Source organism: Gopherus flavomarginatus, chromosome 1, assembly GCF_025201925.1.
Source record: "Gopherus flavomarginatus isolate rGopFla2 chromosome 1, rGopFla2.mat.asm, whole genome shotgun sequence".
Taxonomy (NCBI): Eukaryota; Metazoa; Chordata; order Testudines; family Testudinidae; genus Gopherus; species Gopherus flavomarginatus.
The window spans coordinates 114,342,027-114,360,699 of record NC_066617.1 but is presented as its reverse complement, the minus strand read 5'-3'; the positions used below and the strand labels follow the sequence as shown (position 1 = coordinate 114,360,699).

General features: G+C 46.0%; 1 protein-coding gene across 1 annotated transcript in view; it reads left to right on the top strand.

Annotated features, from left to right (window-relative positions):
- Positions 1-18,673, top strand: part of ETFBKMT (electron transfer flavoprotein subunit beta lysine methyltransferase) — a 258,801-nt gene that overhangs the window by 174,474 nt on the left and 65,654 nt on the right. The gene's annotated exons all lie outside the window — the stretch shown is intronic.

Here is an 18,673-nt window from a genome sequence, read left to right as displayed (position 1 = left end):
GGGTACCCTGATAAGTGAAGGTGAACAGGAACTGGCTATCTACGTGAATCGGGATGGAGAAGAAAGCTGAACATAAGTCTATGACAGAGAAATACTGTGCAGTCGGGGGTATGCAAGAGAGGATGGTAGCGGGATTGGGGACCACCGGGAAAGTCGGGAGGACAGCAGCATTAATGGCGCGCAGATCCTGTACGAATCGCCAGGTATTCTTTCTGGGTTTTCGCACAGGTAATATCGGCGAATTACATTTACTTATTGTCGGTACAATGACTTTTTGGTCAAGTAAAGCAGAGATCACTGGACGAATTCCCTCTTCTGCTTGCTGGGAGAGGGGATATTGTCGAATTTTAGGAAGAGGTTTTTTTGGATTCAGCCGAATTTTAACAGGTTGAGCAGAGCTAATGCGCCCTACTTGGTTGGTATGCTCGGCCCACAGTGTGGGGGAAACCTTAGCCAGCAGTTCCTGTTGCAACGAGGAAGGGCTGGGGTTGGTCTCCCCGTTTGGGGCATGATCTGTTTGTAAGAGGGCTAGTACTTCGTTGTGTGCCGGATCGGGCACTTTCAGGAATACCCCATCAGGGGAGCAAAAGATAGTACAATTTAATTTGCATAACAGGTCTTTACCTAAGAGATTAACGGGAGAGAAAGGGCTGAGAAGAAAAGCATGGCCAGCGGGGAGGGGGCCAATGGAGATCGACAGAGGGGAAGAAACAGGGTGGGGGATAGGGGTGTTCCCCACTCGTATAGTGGTAACGACATTAAAAGAAAGGGGCACAGCGGGAAATTCCTGTGCTCTAAGAGTAGACCTAGAAGCTCCCGTATTTATCAAACAGGGAGTGGGAACACCATTAATCAAACAGGAAACTGTTGAACCAGTTTGGTCCACTGAAATGAGCGGGGCAACGACGACGTTATCAGTTTTCTGGCATCCATAACAGTGAAGGGGTGGAGGGGGTGGAGCGAGAAAAAATGGAATGGCATAAGGTTGTCCTGTGGCTCCCCCCATTCTTGGGTTGGGTCTTGGGGGCACGTGGGGCAATTCTTAATGAGATGTCCGTCTTTTTGCAATATCTGCAATAAACATTGCTTAATTGCGGGCAATTTGCTCTTCAAAGTCCCTCCTGTCTGCATAGGAAGCAGGCTGTTGGGTTGGGAACGGTTGAAGGGTTAGTGCCAGTCGAGGGCTGAACCCCAGCTACTGGTGGCAGTTGCTTTCGACAGGGTCCCTTTGCACTAGAGTCTTGCAGAGTTTGTATTTGCAGAGCCATAAGCTTAGATTCTGTCTTGTTCGTTTTTTCTTTTTAACTGTTGATAAAAATGCTGGGCCGCAACCAAGATTTTTTTTAAACTTTTACCTTTCCAATTTACTACATTAATTTTTAACTGTTCTTTTACCTTGGGCAAGAGTCCCTGCACGAAGGCAGCTACTACTGCTTGTCTAGCTGTACCCTTTGCGTCCTTAATTCCCGAATACCTTTTAAACACCTTTTTAATACATTCCATATAGTTAGCCGGATTTTTTTCCTTATTTTGCTTGCAAGCATTTATTTTTGCCCAATCTGTTTTTCTGGGGCAGACAGCAAGGACTGCTCTGACCAGGGCATTCCTTTTTACTGCCTAATCATTTTGTGAACGTTGTTTGTGATCGTCAGGCCAGCCGGCCTCCTGGTAGAGGCGTATAAGAGTTTCCCTGGGTACTATAGCTGTTAGAAGTTGGTCCATATTCACCCATGAAGGGTTATAACATCGTACTATTATGCCTAGTTTCTGAAATTTAACGGGATCCTTCCGGATCTTTGGAAATTTTTCTATTAGGTTATATAAATCGCCTGGTGACCAAGGGGTGTGTACAGTTACTAACCCTGTTGGCCCTGTCAATTGCCAGAGAGGAAAGGTGCTTGCGCTTTTGTCTGGCTAGCATTTCTTAGCTAGTTCCAATAAGCTTTTAAGGTGCCTACGAGTACGGGAAGCTACAGGATCGGTGCTATTGGCATCATCAAGGATGGCTTGATACTTGGGTGATGTTATGAGACTTTTTTAGCTTAGAGATGCTATGTGATAAGTCACGCAGCGGTGATTGGGGTGAGGAGGATTCGCTAGCCCAGTTAACCTTTTTGTCTTCCACCATTGCCTGCCATTTCACCAATAGTTTCTCAGCCCTAGACACTATGCTATCAAATTCTGCCTTTAGTTCGGCACTGAGTTCTAATCTGGGGATAGATCTATCTGGCGGGGAGGAGGCTGCTGAGGCTGAGGTTGAGGATGTTGATTCGCTAGAACCAGAATTTGGATAATGTTCGGAACTAGTTCCAGAGAACCCAGATCCTGATCCTGATGTTGTTGAAGGGCCCTGTTCATCTGGGTTATATGGAGGAGGAACGGGTCACTGTCAGCTCTTCACGAACAGATCAATTAATTCATCTGAGGAGGGAGCAAAGACTGGCTTCCCTGGTTTCAGGTTCGGGGCGGTTGGGCAAGTCTTAGAAGGACAGAGGGGAACTAAAGGGCGGCTCAATGCACTGTGAGCACTAGCCAATTTTTCCTGTGCTTCTTTAAGTTGTGTTTAACTTATTTTGGGTATTTTTAAGACCTTTGACCTGGGATTCCTGGCGGCGCTTTCCCATTTCATCATGCCACTCAAAATACGCATCAAATTGTTCCTGACCCACTTTGTTGGCCAGGAGGACACCTCAGAGGTGCACGACCCTGTTAAGATCAAAACTTTTCTTCAAGGGGAATTGCAATTTTGGGTCGTCTCTGGTATAGCAATTTCATTTCTGCAAATATTTACACATCGATGGGCCATGGTGTACATACATATAAGCAGCAGGAGTACCTTTTGGCGGGCTAGGAATCCCTTTGGATTGACCTGCCCCCATCTTTCACCCTCGGCAAGACACACAACAAGAGAGAGAGAGACGGAGACGGGTTCACACTCTTACACCTCTCACCCCGGCTGTAGAGCCACTCACCAAGGCCTGTCAGCCGGGGAAGCTTTTTAGTTTGTTCCACTTAACTGTGGGGCTTGCTTTCGAGGCACTCCCGGTCACGAGCTTGTGCTTCGTGAGAGGCTCGGGGCGTCTTCCCACAGTTATTAATCACTCCGGCCGTCTGGCCTTTTCCAGCACACAGCACTCTTAAGACTTATAACTTCGGTTTTCAACACAACATTAAAAGGGAAAAACAAAATTACCCCTCCCAAGAACAAGAGCAAGCCCTGGGGTTGCTCCAAGTTCCAATAACTGTCGATAACTGCCCATGCACTAGTAGAGTTAGTAAAGTTAGTGACGTTACTCATTGGCCGTTACTGGCCTCTACGGGCCTTCCCCGGGGAGCCAGCTCTCGGGATGGGACGGGAGACTCTAGAATAACACCAGGACTTGCAAATCGGGACGGGAACCTTAGAAAGGATGTCAGGTCTGTCTGATGATCAACAGTTCAGAGCCAGCTTGTGACTTACCCCAAACCAGAGCCCACGGCCCAGTCCATCGCCAAACCCCATAGAGATTTTAAAAGGTCTTTTACCTGGTGGGCCCAGGGTTGGGACAGGCTGCCCGAGGGTCCTCTGGTCCAGGAAAGCCCCCTTGTGGCATCTGAGTCATGGCACCAGTTTTTCTGGGAAAAGACCACCACCTTGTCAATTGATCAGAGAGCCTGAGGCTCCTTTTATTGAGAAATCATTAATACATGTGTGCACACACGGAGAGACACCGTGTCCCCTAGCAAGGGTTAATCTCTCGAACTGATTTTTGCCACAGCTTATAAAGCGTAAAACCACAAATTTGCATATTTGCTTACACATAAATCATAACCTTATTTGGCAATCATATGACATACACTGCAGAAGAGCAATTAACATTATCTTTATATGGTAGATATAACATAAGAGCTTGCAATTTTACATCTTTTACTTTCTTAAGGATGTTTACATGACGGTTAGAAGACCTGACATCAGTTACCCTACTTGCAGTCTAGCTGACCTGCCTCGTAAGGCCCCTTGGGACCAGTTCCCGATTCTGGCCAGCTGTTGCTATGCTGATACTTGGATTATTTATGCTAATGCAGGCCTTTTAATATGTTACTGTAGGGCAGTGGTGAGCTGGTTCTTAGGGGAATTTTTCCCTTATGCTAGCAGCATGATCATGGTTTGTGTATAACGAAACTGCCTTCTGGGAATGCAGTTCCGCAGTGGTTATGTTAGCAACTTATTTTTTATGTGTTAGTACTTTAAGCCTATGATTTTATGATTTAGTATAAGCGGATTAGATCTGTGATAAGAGGGGGGGGTAAATTTTCCTGTTATCAAGGTGTGAAGACAGGCAAGGATTAAGCATGGAGCAGAAGCTCAGTGGGAACAGGAGTGAGGGCAGGGGTAAGGCAGGAACCAGGAAAGGGGTTGAGTGCTGGAGGTAGTCACAAGCAGGGTCAAAGCCAAAACAAGAAACCAACTTATTGTTCAGACTTCCTGTTCCTCCTCTTGGCTTAAATAGTGTAATTGGACCAATTGATGGAGCCAGGCAATCCTCCAATCAGAGCTCCCCTGGGTGCCTTGGCTAGTAGCTTTCCAGCCACCTGGTTTGACAGTAGCCATTGGTTGGAGCCCAGGCCTGGGTTCAAGACCTAAGACATCACAATGACTTGGTTATAGATGACTTTTGTAAGTCATAAAATAATGACTGAACAGATGCCTTTACTTATAAATTATGCAAACCAGATACCATGAAAAGAGGTCCATGGTCAGTCATTTTGTCTCTTTTCTGTGAACATGCATTGTACAGAAAGGGATGCCTGTTACTATAGAAGCATGTTGTAATGGACGAAATGGTGTAATTGATAAAGGATATTCATAAATGCACTCTAATTGATAAAATGGACCAGGAACATTTGGTATAGCAGATCTGTTTTATAATCAATGTAATGGCAAACTATTAATATATTGATCAATGTCTAAGCCCAGGTCCGCAACCTATAGCTGGCATGCCACCTTTGGCATGCAAGCCAATTTTGCTTGGCACACAGCTGCCAGTCGGGGTCCCAGCCACCGGCCCCGCTCAGCGTTTAGCCGGCTGAGTGAATGGAACTCCAGGCCGGCAGGAGGTTGAACGGGGTCAGCAGCCGGGACCCCAGACCGGTGGCAGGTGCACCCCCTGACTCCTCCCTCACCGTGCTCAGGTTCTGCAGCTCCCGGGAGCGAGCCGCTGGGGCACAGGGCCCTGAGCCTGCTGCGAGAGGGGCAGCGGCGGCAGCTCACACTCCTGGGAGCCGCAGAGCCCAAGCATGGCGATGAGGTAGCCGGGGGCACACGGGGACCACTGCCAGCATGCATCTGCTTCAGGAGCCCCCCGGGGGGGGCGTGCACCAGTCTGCAGCCTGGGCAGGCACACCCCCCGGCCTCTCCATCACCTCGCTCAGGTTCTGCAGCTCCTGGAAATGTGAGCCGCCGCTGCCCCTCTTGCAGCCCCCCTCCTCCAGCTGCCTCAGTGCTCTATGTGGAGTTTTGCCTCCATATGCAGCCAGTGTCTGACCGACATGGGCCTGGTAAGGGGAGTCCCAAGGGGCAGTCACAGAGCAGGTGGAAGGTTGAATGGGTTGGGAGTTCTGGGGGTCCTGTCAGGGGGTTTGGAGTGCCCGGGGGTCTGTCTGGGGGTGGAATTGTCAGGGGACAAGGAGCAAGGAGGCTTAGGTAGGAGGTGGGGTTCAGGGGGGCAGTTGGGGGAGAGGTCCCAGAAGGGGGCAGTCAGGGGGCAAGGAGCGGGGGAGGGATTGAGGGTTCTGACCAGGGCAATCGAGGTGGGAGGGAGTGGATGGGGGCGGGGCTAGGGTAGAGATCTCCCCTCTTTTTTTGATTGTTGAAAGATAACCCTAGGTGAGGGGGGCACATGGGGGCAGGCGCCCACATACATCCACTGCAGGAGCCCCTGGAGGGGGCACTGTGCTGCAGCCTGGGCAGAAGTGGTGCAGCTGCTCCCCACTAGTGGCGCCACCGCCTGTGCAGGGCTGCTGCCCCTTTGCACAGTGCCAGCTCCTCCATGGCTGGGGCTTGCTGCTGCCGTGAACAGGACGCTCTGGCTCTCCAGTGCCTCTGGAAGATGACTCCTCTCTGCCGAGCTGCTGCAGAGGCTCAAACCCGGCAAAGCCAGTGAATAGACTCGAGGCGGGGGCCACGTGGGTGGGGCAGGGAGGGCTTGTGGGAGGGCTGTGCACCCTCCAGTGGAGTTCAGGAGGAGGGGAGGGGGAGACTTGGTCTGGGGAGCAGCCCCTGGGCACAGCTGGCCCCTGGGGTCTATAAAGGCTTGCTGGGATTTGCCCCTCCAATGAACCAATGTGCAGGGGGGGCAAGGTGGAAGTTGTGCCTAGGGCGCAAAATATCCTTGCACCAGCCCTGCCCCAGGGGGTTTGTGCACCTCAGGTTAAGAATCACTGCATGAAACTGATAAGATCTGCATTTTAATTTAATTTTAAATTAAGCTTCTTAAACATTTTTAAAAACTTGTTTACTTTACATACAATAGTCTATAGACTTATAGAGAGACCATCTAAAAACATTCAAATGTATTACCGGCACTTGAAACCTTTAAATTAGAGTGAATAAATGAAGACTTGGTATACCGCTTCTGAAAGGTTGCCAACCCCTGGTCTAAGCATTAAGAGTTAAGTGTGGTCACAAGTAGTACAGTAGTAATAAAGTAGTTATAAATGTCCTTGGCTTATTGATTCAAAATAAAATCCTATATGAGAAAATATATTTTCTCATCCAGTTTAATTTTCTTTATCTTAAGAGGTGAGTTTTAGGACATTAGTTAAGTCAACTGAGGTAAGCTGCCACATTTCTCCAGTCTCAGATTTGATATGTCCAAAGTATTTACTGAAAGTATGAGTTTAAAAAGTTGTTTAAAACAATGCACACTAAAGTTTCAAAACAGTCTAATTTTTCCTTTCCTCTCTCACTTGCTTTGGTTTCAGTGTCTTGTTAAGAAATAGGCCTTGTCCACAAACAAACTTGCACTGGTTTAGTTAAATTGGTGCAAACCAGAGTTATTTTGGCTAAGCCTAAGGCTCTTTGACTTAAGCTAACTTGTGTTAGCGCACAGGTCAGACTCCCATGAAGCTTTGAGTGGTTATGCAGATCAATTTTGTATTGGGTACGGAACAGAGGTATCTAGGGGATGCTCCATTTTTGCAACTGCATAGGATGTTCCAGTGTTATGGGAGATTTTTTGTTAGCCCAAATGCCTAGGCCACTGCCAGTAATTGAAATATTGATTATCGTGCTTATTGCCGCAAGCTGCTATAAGGCCTTTGGAGCAATCTTAGTATAACTAGGCAAGCTGGAGAGAGGGGGTGAGACCACGAGAGTTGAGCATGACACTGCTGCCAACCTGTTGATCGTCTCTTTCCAGACTGCTGAAGTGTGCAGCTTTAAAAAACAGGAAGTCTAGCTATTTTTGATATGGAAATACAGCTGCATAGCTAACAGCTGGAAAATTGCTTGCTTACAATATTAACATGTAAATAAAATGAATAAATAAGTTAACACTTACTAGCATAAAAAGGGTAAACTGGAATCCATCAACTTCATGAAGAAACTTGCACAAATACAGACAGATATCTATCTTCCTTTCCAAATGCAAACGGATGGACATCATACTGGATGGACTAAAGGTAAAAAATCCATGGCTATCTACATACAACACAGACCATAGTGAGAGTTTGCCATACTCTTATCAAAAAACTGAGGCACTACCTGATCAGCATCCTATACAGCAAACAGGAAAACATCAAAAAAGAGCTCTCCAACCTGGAGACTCTCATTAATAACCAAACTTCCATACAAACAGACTTCACTGGTCTCAGTGAGTCAGATTTGACCTTCTGGGCACCTCTTGAGATCCCAGAGACAGGCAGATGGTTGGCCACCTGAACTTTGTCATTTGACCACTCGAGACTACTCCAAACTGGATGTAACTGTAGATTCAGGGTGCTCTAACCTTTTGCATATCTGTGTGCTTGAGATATAATAAAATAGTAATTTTGGATGAAAGCACTCTGGTTTGTGCCAATCTTTTAATCGGATGTGCTGTGTCCTCCTTTCATTTATTCCTGACACTGCCTTGCAAAGAGTGCAGTTAGCAAGAGCTTTGGGTTGAAAGAACCCCAGGTAACACCAGTTGCAAAGGGCAAAATGAAATGCAGTATGAATGTCTCCTTAGAATCTATTAATAGTGCTAATTGATTCCCCCCATGTTTTTTTAATGGATTAGATTTATGTATATAAATCTGATTTATTTTTACAAGGAATTAAAACGAGGCATAGGTTCAGGAGAGGTGGAAGACATGATAGAAACTGCCTCAGTATTTTACTACTAGAATTATAGGTGAACAAGGATACCACATAGGTATGAAGTGTAGCACCCTCAGCTACTGTGGTCAGCTGTAGTATTTGACATGGTAATACAGGTATTGTTGGACATGCCAATTAAGTTTACAGTAATGTACAACTGTTTGATCAACTCCACCATCCAAAGCAACCTAGCGTTACCACAGCATTCCCTCTTCCTGCTGCAGTATCTTCTTGTAATGCTTTAACAAGCAGCACAACCACCCCCTTATGCGGACAAACCTCCTTCTACCTGATCATCCGCTAAATCTCTTTCTTTGCCAGCCTAGCTCTTTCCAACAGATGTGCATTCCCCATTATAGTGACTAAGGTAAGATAACCATATTTTCTAAGCCAAATCTGGGATACATGGGGGCTGGGAGCACACACAATAGCCAAGACAAAGAAAATGTAAGTTGGAGTGTAGCAAAGCAAAGTTTTAGCACCTTATATTTTAACAGTTGCACGTACACAATACAAAACAAATATGAATATAAGCACCATGGATGTGACCGCATACTAAAGTGCATTCAGACACCGTTCACAAATATGAGAACACTGTTCAAGAATGTCAGTTTTCTGTATCCACTGTTCATGCTCCCCATTTAAAGACACTCTCTCTTTGTACCACTGCCAACACCATTTATTTTTCACAGATATTTCAATGACTGCTGTGTTATCTCCACGTTTCAAGACAACCAGCATGACTACTTTGTTGCTTCCCCTAGTGGAATCGACCCAGAGGCCTGGTCTACACTACATGTTTATACTGAATTTAGCAGCGTTAAACCGAATATACGCTGCACCTGTCCACACAACAAAGCCCTTTATATTGATATAAAGAGCTCTTAAAACTGATTTCTGTACTCCTCCCCAATGAAGGGAGTAGTGATGAAATCAGTCTTGCCATGTCAGATTAGGGTTACTGTGGCCGCAAATCGACGGTATTGGCTTCCAGGCGGTATCCCACAGTGCACCATTGTGACCCCTCTGGAAAGTCATCTGAACTCAGATGCACTGGCCAGGTAGACAAGAAAAGCCCTACGAACTTCTGAATTTCATTTCCTGTTTGGCCAGCATGGAGAGCTCACCAGCAGAGGTGACCACACAGAGCTCATCAGCACAGGTAACAATGCAGTCTCCTGAGAATCAAAAAACTCCAGCATGAACCGCACGGGAGGTACTGGATCTGATCGCTGTATGGGGAGAGGATTCCCATGCTAACAAAACTCCCTTTCCAAAAGACAAAATGAAAAAACATTTGATAAAATTTCCAGGGCCATGATGCAGAGGCCACACCAGGGACTCAGTACAGTGCCGTGTGAAAGTTAAGGAGCTCAGACAAGCCTACCAGAAAACCAAAGAAGCAAACGGAAGGTCTGGGGCAGGGCCGAAAACATGCTGCTTCTATACTGAGCTGCATGCAATTCTAGGCAGGTCTGCCACCACTACCCCACCCCTGTCTGTGGATTCTGAGGTGGGGGTGGTAATCACAGCCATGCCTGAGGATTCTGCGGATGGGGAAGATGAGGAGGACAAGCTTGTAGAGAGCACACAGCACTCCATTCTCCCCAACAGCCAGGAGCTTTTTCTCACCCTAACAGAATTGCCCTCTCAAGCAACTATATCAGACAATGAAGCCTTGGAAGGGACCTCTGGTGAGTGTACATTGCTTTTAAACCATGTTTTATATTTACAAGCATTTTTAATGATTGATTTGCCCTGAGGACTTGGGATGCATTTGTGGCCAGTACAGTTACTGGAAAAGTCTGTTAACATGTCTGGGGATGGAGCAGAAATCCTCCAGGGACGTCTCCATGAAGCTCTCTTGGAGGTAGTCCAAAAGCCCTTGCAGAAGGTTTCTGGGCAGCGCTGCTTTATTCCGTCCTCCATGGTAGGACACTAGACCACACCATGCTATAGCAAGTAATCTGGTATAATTGCATGACAAAGCCTAGCTGCATATGGTCCCGGTGATTGCTGGCATTCAAGCAACGTCAGTTCTTTATTTCGCTGTGTTATGATCAGGAGAGTGATATCGTTCATGGTAACCTGGTTGAAATTCAGGAATTTAAGGGGATAGAGATGGCCATTCCTACTGGGCTGTTTGTCTGTGACTTAAAAGAAATCCCCCCCTGCAAGCGGGGGGGAAGGAGGGGGCGCGATTGGCACTGAGCTTTTCTGTGTTTGGCTAGCAGGGATCTTTCCTGCTACCAGCCACGTGGGCGGGAGGGAGGAGGAAGGGGGATGTTGAGCAGTGATCTTCAATGATACCAGCCACGGGGTGGTTTCTGCTGCTGCACGTTAACAGGAAAGAAGCAGCACTCAATGGGCTTTGCTTGCTATTTGGGAAAGGAGGGCACTGGATAGATGAAGGCTGCAAAAGACAATGGCTTACCATGGCTGCATGCAAGCTGAATTCTGCTGCCCGGACCTGCATCTGTGATCTGTAACACCAAAGCCGTAGGCACTCAATATTCAGATGCAAAATGCGACCTTGTAGTGAAAACATGTGCTATGTAGGGTGAATAGTGTTGTTCACCATGGAAGAGTATGACCATTGTTCTCTAAAATGTATCTATTTTTTTTAAATACTTCTCTCCCTTTTTTCCCTCCCTCATGCAGCTTCAAATTTTTCAAGCCTTCGGGACGGAGGAGGGAGACTATCTCAAATAAGGCAGTGGGGGGGGGGGGGGAAAGACGTGAGAAGAAATGTTTTCAGAAATCATGTAAGTACCCGCAACGGAAGAGCTCATCTGAATGAGTGGAAGAACGTGGTAGCGAAGTACAGGAAAGATGCCAGTGATCGTGAGAACAGGAGGGATGAACATGAGGACAGATGGCAGCAGGAAGATCAGCATTGGTGAGATGCAGCTCTGGGGCTGCTGCATGATCAAACTGACATGCTCCGGCGTATGGTGGAGCTTCAGGAATGGCTGCAGGATCAGGGTGCTGCTGCAGCCCCTGTATAACCACCCTCACCATGTTCCTTAGCCTCCTCACCTGCCAGACAAGTAAGAACTCATGGGGGTAGGCTCTGTGCACCCACCCACTCCATCCCAGTGGACAGCCCAACCAAAAGGCTCTCATAATGAAATTTTTAGTGGCCTTTTTTTCCCTCCTATCCTCCTCCCAAACCCCAGTTGGGCTACCTTGTCAGTTCTTGCCCTCTTTTATAATTAAGTAATAAAGAATACATGATTTTTAAACAAGTGACTTTATTTCCTCAGGAAGCAAGCTGTGATCAAAGAGGGGAGGTGGCTTACAGGGCATGTGTCAATCAAGGGGGAGGGTGGCTCATCAAGGAGAAACAAACACAACAGTCACACTATACCCTGGCCAGTAACGAGAAGCTTTGAAAACCAGTTTCTAATGTGCACAGCTTCCTGGTGTGCTCTTCTAATCACCCTGGTGTCTGGCTGTACGTAATCAGCAGCCAGGTGATTTGCCTCAGCTCCCACCCCGCCATAAAGGTCTCCCCCTTACACTCACAGATTGTGGAGCATACAGCAAGCAGCAATAACAATGGGGACATTGGCTTGGCTGAGGTCTGAGTGAGTCAGTAATGTGCACCAGCATGCCTTTAAACAGCCAAATGTACATTCTACCACCATTCTGCATTTGCTCAGCCTGTAGTTGAACAGCTCCTGACTACTGTCCAGGTTGCCTGTGTATAGTTTCATGAGCCATGGCATTAAGGGGTAGGCTGGGTCCCCCAGGATAACTACAGGCATTTCAACATCCCCAACTGTTGTTTTCTGGTCTGGGAGGTAATTCCCTTGCTGCAGCCATTTAAACAGAGTAGTGTTCCTGAAGACGCAAGCGTCATGAACCCTTCCTGGCCATCCCACGTGGATGTTGGTGAAACATCCCTTGTGATCCACCAGTGCTTGCAGCACCATGGAAAAGTATCCCTTGTGGTTTATGTACTGGGTGCTCTGGTGCCAAGATAGGGATATGGGTTCTATCTATCGCCCCACCACAGTTAGGAAATCCCATTGCAGCGAAGCCATCCACTATGATCTGCACGTTTCCCAGAGTCACAACCTTTCATAGCAGCAGCTTAATGATTGCTTTGGCTACTTGCATCACAGCAGCCCCCTCAGTAGATTTGCCCACTCCAAACTGATGCCTGGCTGACTGGTCAGTCTCTGGTGTTGCAAGCTTCCAGAGGGCTATCGCCACTCACTTCTCAACTGTGAGGGCTGCTCTCATCTTGGTATTCTGGTGTTTCATGAAACTTTGTGACTTGCTTTCCCCTGCCCTGAAAGTGCCCTTACGCATGCAAAAGTTTTGCAGCCACTGGGAATAGTCCCACACCCGCAACACTATGCGGTCTTACCAGTCTGTGCTTGTTTCCCAGACCCAAAATCGGCGTTCAATGGCTAGAACCTGCCCTATTACCAGCAGGATCTCCAAAGCACAGGGGCCTGCAATTTGACAGAATTCTTTGTCCATGTACTCATCACTCTCATAGCCGCCACCTCCTCGCCTGGCTTTGCAGCTCACGGTTCAGCATTGACTGCATGAGGTGTTTAAAACATCCATGATTGCTATCTTGAGCTCAGCAGGGCCTGTGCTTGCCGGGGAATGGCATCTGCATAGTTCACCCAGGAAAAAAGGCGCAAAATGGTTGTCTGCTGCTGCTTTACAGACAGAGGGGTGAGGCTGTACCCAGAAGCACCAGCGGCAATGTTTTTTGCCCCATCAGGCACCGGGATCTTAAGCCAGCATTCCAATGGGCAGGGGAGATTTCAGGAACTATGGGATAGCTACCCACAGTGCAACGCTCAGGAAACTGACGCTAGCCTCGGTACATCGACACACACTGTCAAATTAATGTGCTTAGTGGGGCCATGTGCACTCGACTTTATACAGTCTGTTTTAAAAAACAGGTTTCTGTAAAATTGGAATAATCCTGTAGTGTAAAACATACCCAGAGATTAACCTCCATCATACTGCCATTGATTGCATGGCTATGTGGATATAAAGAGTTCAATCAAATGAGAATTAACAGAAATGATGTTTGCTACCTTGTGGTGCATTATAAAACTACAAACAAAATGGTTTTATACAGCTTATATGTACAGTAATACAAAAAAGTCCCTCTTAATTTATCACAGTTCCCCCAAAATGTTTATAGACGGAAATGTCCAGGGAAAAAACCACCACCTTAATGATTTGATCAGACAGCCTGAGGCTCCTTTATTGTTACACAGGTATGCATACCGGGAGAGCTAGCATATCCCCGAGCAAGGGGTAAGCTGCTCTGCCCTTACAAATTTCCCTGCACCTTATAAAGTTTAAAACTGCAAATTATCATATCTTGCTTACGTACTAATACAACCTTATTTGGATTATTATCCAGCTTACACTGCAAAACACAATATTTTCCTTATATGGCACACATATTGCAATTTTGCAAGCAACTGACTTTTATATTTCCTTGTTGATGTTCTTTGGCCATCACGCGGCCCTGACTGTTCTGTTACCCCTATTTGCGGTTACTTTGAGCAAGCTTCACATGGTCTCCTGGGATCCTCTTTTGGAGTCCAGTTTCCCCAGTTCCGGCCAGATAGCTTTTGTGCTGACAGACAAGTATTAATTTTATACTGATAAGCAAACTTTCAACTTCATACAGACAGACATGTTATTAAGGCAAGTTAGCATAAAGCCAACAAAGCCTTTATTATAAAACTTACTCAAGCTAAAGGGAAATTCCATTAGAAGTCATTATCGAGTATTATATGATAGGGCAGTATTGAGCTGGTTACCTGGTGACTCCTCCTTGGGATCCACCTTAGGCATCATATGCAAGTCAAAACAAATATATTCATCTTTAGCAGAACAGATTTCGAGGGGACCCATTGCCTCTTTTGTCAGTGCTGCATACCCCGTTTCCTTATCCTTAAAGCAATTAAACCTTTAACTCCTACAAGTATTAGCAGAAGCCTAAGGCCTCTATATGTGGGCCCATAAAACTTACATAAACAAGGCTATTAAACTAAGGGCGGGGTTAGTTTCCCTATCAGAAAACACCCACCCATGGACACACAAATTGTAATCACCCTTATTCCTGATGCTGGCAGCACTAGAGAAGCTCACTGGATTAATAGCTGTATTTCTCTGAGTGTATCGGTTTTAGAATTTTCATGTTCTTGCTCGATTTGTTGAACTCAAGACAGGGCCAAGTGATGTTTGTTTTGACAACGAGAATGGCTTTCACAGTTTCAACCTTGTATCTGGATTTTTCTGTTGTCCACAGGTCATTCATGATAGAAAACACCCTCTCAACTGAAGCATTACTGGCAGATGGGCACAGGACCAATTCTGTCAGTTATTTTTATATTTGCATGTGGTACTGAGGATTCCCTGAAATACTTGATTACTTTATTCCATCTGCCACATAGTGTGATCGTTGTAGTTGTGTCGTTACAGTCACACAGTTTCCCTGTGTCGTGGTGTGCAACTCACTGCTGCGGTGCCTCCTGCTGGGAATTTAGTGTTTCTAGTCTCCAGAGCACCCTCTGCAGGCCGGTGTCCCACTGCCACTGGCCCCCACATGTCCCTCCCAGGACCTGGTGCCCCTTGTCTTTGGGGTGCTGTCCCCTGGCAATATCCCTGCAATCTCAGGGTCTCCCCACCCAGGGGAACCTCCAACCTCCTATCCCCACCTTGCCTCATTCTTGGGCTACTGCCAGTCACCATCTAGCCCCCACTCACTGGGGCAGACAGTAGTGTAAAAGCAACTCATCATAAAAAAGGGGGGTTTGAACCTGCTGCCTCTGCTTACTCATGGGCTGCCCCCTGGAATCCCTAGTACCTAATTGGCCTTCCACTAGGCCACAGCCTGGGGAAGTTTCCAGGTCAGAGCTCCCCAGTTCCCTTGGCCTTCCCTCTGCTCTGCTCTGCTCTGCTCCAGGTACCTTCTCTCAGGTCCCTCTATCTCAAAGCTAGAGAGAGTCTGGCTCTGGTTTCTGGCCCCAGCCCTCTTATAAGGGCCAGCTGGGCCTTCATTGTGCCAGCCTCAGCCTGATTGGGGCATGGCTCCCAGCTGAGGCTGCTTTCCCCAATCAGCCCTGCTTTTCCTTCCCTGCCAAAGCCCTCGCCCCGGGCTGTTTTAAGCCTTTTAAGGCAGGAGCAGGTGACCACCCTGCTACACCCTGTCACAAACTCATTTAACAGAGTTACTTCATCAAACAGTACATCATTGTTAATTGTCACACTCAGCATTTCTTCTGCAATAACTCCACTGCTGTTTCAATCTCGGATCTTAGAGGAATTTTCTTTAAAAGTCGACATTTCAAATCTCTCAGATCATCTGTATGCTTTCCCCATGCATGTGTGTATTTTACAATTCTATCAAAGAGAGGTCTTCACAAATTAAGATAGTACTGATGTATCATGACCACCATTTCTTCTAGGTCTAAGTAGATTTCTCACTAAAACAGGCACAGTCTTCTTCATACCTTGTAACCAGCTTCTTTTTGAGATTGTTTAAGATATTGGATCACTGTACTGCACAACAGTCATCTCCCTCAAGCGATTTGATTGTGTCATGAAAAAAAAGTCATGTTTGTGTTGATAAAAGCAAGCCAGAGTTCAGTACATGGGTCTTCAAATATTTTGTGAAGAAATAGAGGGCACTTTTCCTCTGATAGGAAAAATGACTTCAATCACTCATAAAGTTGAAGGATCCTCTCTAAAGCAGGTAACATCAACAGCCATCTCACATTATTATCTGTCTATTCCGATATTCTCTTGTCCCATGCACTCACAAACTTTTAAATCTTTTCATGAGAACAATGGATATATGAAAATATCGAAAAATCTTAATTCAAATGCTCTCAGTGTCTACTGGGATTGTATCTCTTGCAGTTTGGGTGCAGTTGTGCATGATGTGAACAGGGCATCCAAGGCCTTTCACTTCCCTTTTTAAGGTCATCTTTACTTTGGTGTACAGACTTTCTCTTCCATGTCTTTACAGGCCAGCAAGGTTTGTTTGCATTATCTATTAGAATACTACACCCTTATTTTCGATTCCATACTTATTCATAACATTTATTATTTTAGCTGCAATACATTCTTACGTCTCTTCTTTAAGTTTGACAAAATCCGCAAGTTTAGTCTGCACACAAAACTGCCTTCATAAGCCTTGAAATAGTGAACCAAGACAGGAAGCATTTTACGTGTCCGTGATTCGATGCATCAACAGACAGTGACACCTATTCAACATCTTTCAGGTTGTCAATTAGTTCATCATTTGCCCATGGAGCAAAAACATTTGCAATCATTGCTTCAGACTTTGTCCATACACTGGAGAATTTTGGGTTGCTGATTTTTTTTTTATTTCATTTGGAAATACAGTCCACTGACCTGAAACTGTGATTATGACTAATGATATGATATGCATATGTTTCTTCTTGCAAAGCAAGGTCATACTCACTCTGTGTTAGCTCAGCTTTGTGAAAAAAATCAGTAACAGAATTTGAACTAGCACATACTTTAAGAGCAGCTTTATGTTGAGTGGTATCTTCATGTTCTTTTATAGATGTGCTTCCTCCACTTGAAATGAAAAATACTGATTGGTATATTGAACGTAATAATGCTGTTTCTTTTCCAGCAGGTCATAAATATGGAAAATCCTTTTGAAGCTTGTTGTTAAAACAGCATTTACACTTTTTTGACACTGCCATTTTTTCACTTTACATCGACTCTCAAATCTTGCTTGTGTTCTACATCATATGCCATTCAGTCAGCATAGTAGCTATGGCAACTGCAATAGTGCTGTACCATCTGTGTTATAACTAATAGTAATAATAATGATAATAGAAATGTTCTGGATATTTCTCTCTAATGCATTTATGCATTGGACATATTAACTAACATGAGAAATAAAAAGTAAGGGTATTCAAGGATGAGTTTTCGTGAACCGGGGACTCTTCGGGGTACATTGCCTGGGGATATAGTACTTCAGTTGAGGACTGTCCCCGGAAAATAGGGACCTATGGTCACCCTAGACTAAGTCCTCAAAATTACTAATTATTACTGCTCAAGAATTGCCTAGGTCTCAAGGCTCTTTAGAAATGAAAGGACAGAGACCTTAGAGTCTAGTGGCAGCATTTCTTCAGACTTTCTGTATAGTCTGAGGGTATATCTACACTACAATATTAGGTTGAATTTATAGAAATCAGTTTTTCAGAAATCATTTTTATACAGTCAATTGTGTGTGTCCTCACAAAAAATGCTCTGAGTGCATTAAGTCGGTGGACTGCATCCACAGTACCGAAGCTAGTGTCAACTTCTGGAGCGTTGCACTGTGGGTAGCTATCCCACAGTTCCTCCAGTCTCCTCCGCTCACTGGAATTCTGGGTTGAGAGCCCAATGCCTGATGGGGAAAAACAGTGTTGTGGATGATTCTGGGTACATGCCGTCAGCTCTCCCCCCCATCCCATGAAAGCAAAGGCAGACAATCGTTTCGTGCCTTTTTTCCTGGGTTACCTGTGCAGATGCCATACCACAGCAAGCATGGAGCCTGCACAGCTGACGGTCACCATAAGTCTCGTGGGTGCTGGCAGACATGAGACTACATTGCTACACAGCAGTCATTGCCTTTTGGCATCAGACAGTGTATTACGACTGGTAGCCATTGTTGTCATACTCCTGGGTCCTCTTTTAACCGACCTTGGTGAGGTCAGTAGGGGCACCTGGGCAGACATGGGAGTAGCTCAGCCAGGTCATTCCCATCTTCTGCCGAGCACCCAAGAGATGACTATGGCTAGCAGTCATAATGCAGCATCTTCTGCTGAGCACCTAGGAGATGATGATGGCTAGCAGTCGAACTGCACCGTCTGCTGCCAGCCTAAAGATGGAGTGGATCAAAAAAAGAAATAGACCTGATTGTTTTGTATTCATTTTCTTCCTCCTTCCCTCTGTGAAATCAATTGCCTGCTAAACCCAGGGTTTTGAGTTCAGTCCTTGAGTGGGCCATTCGGTGTGACAGTTATTTGTGTTTCTCCTTTATGCAAAGCCACCCCTTTTGTGGACTTTAATTCCCTGTAAGCCATGTCGTCTGTCACCCCTCCCCCCGTCAGAGCAACGGCAGAAAATTGTTTCGTGCCTTTTTTCAGCCCAGACTCCATTTCACTGGGATTATGGAGCCCGTTCAGATCACTGCGGAAATTATGAGCACTGTAAACACCATGCGCATTATCCTGGAGTATATGCAGAACCAGAACCTGCCAAAGCAAAACCAGGCGAGGAGGTGACGGCAGCACAGTGACAAGAATGATGAGG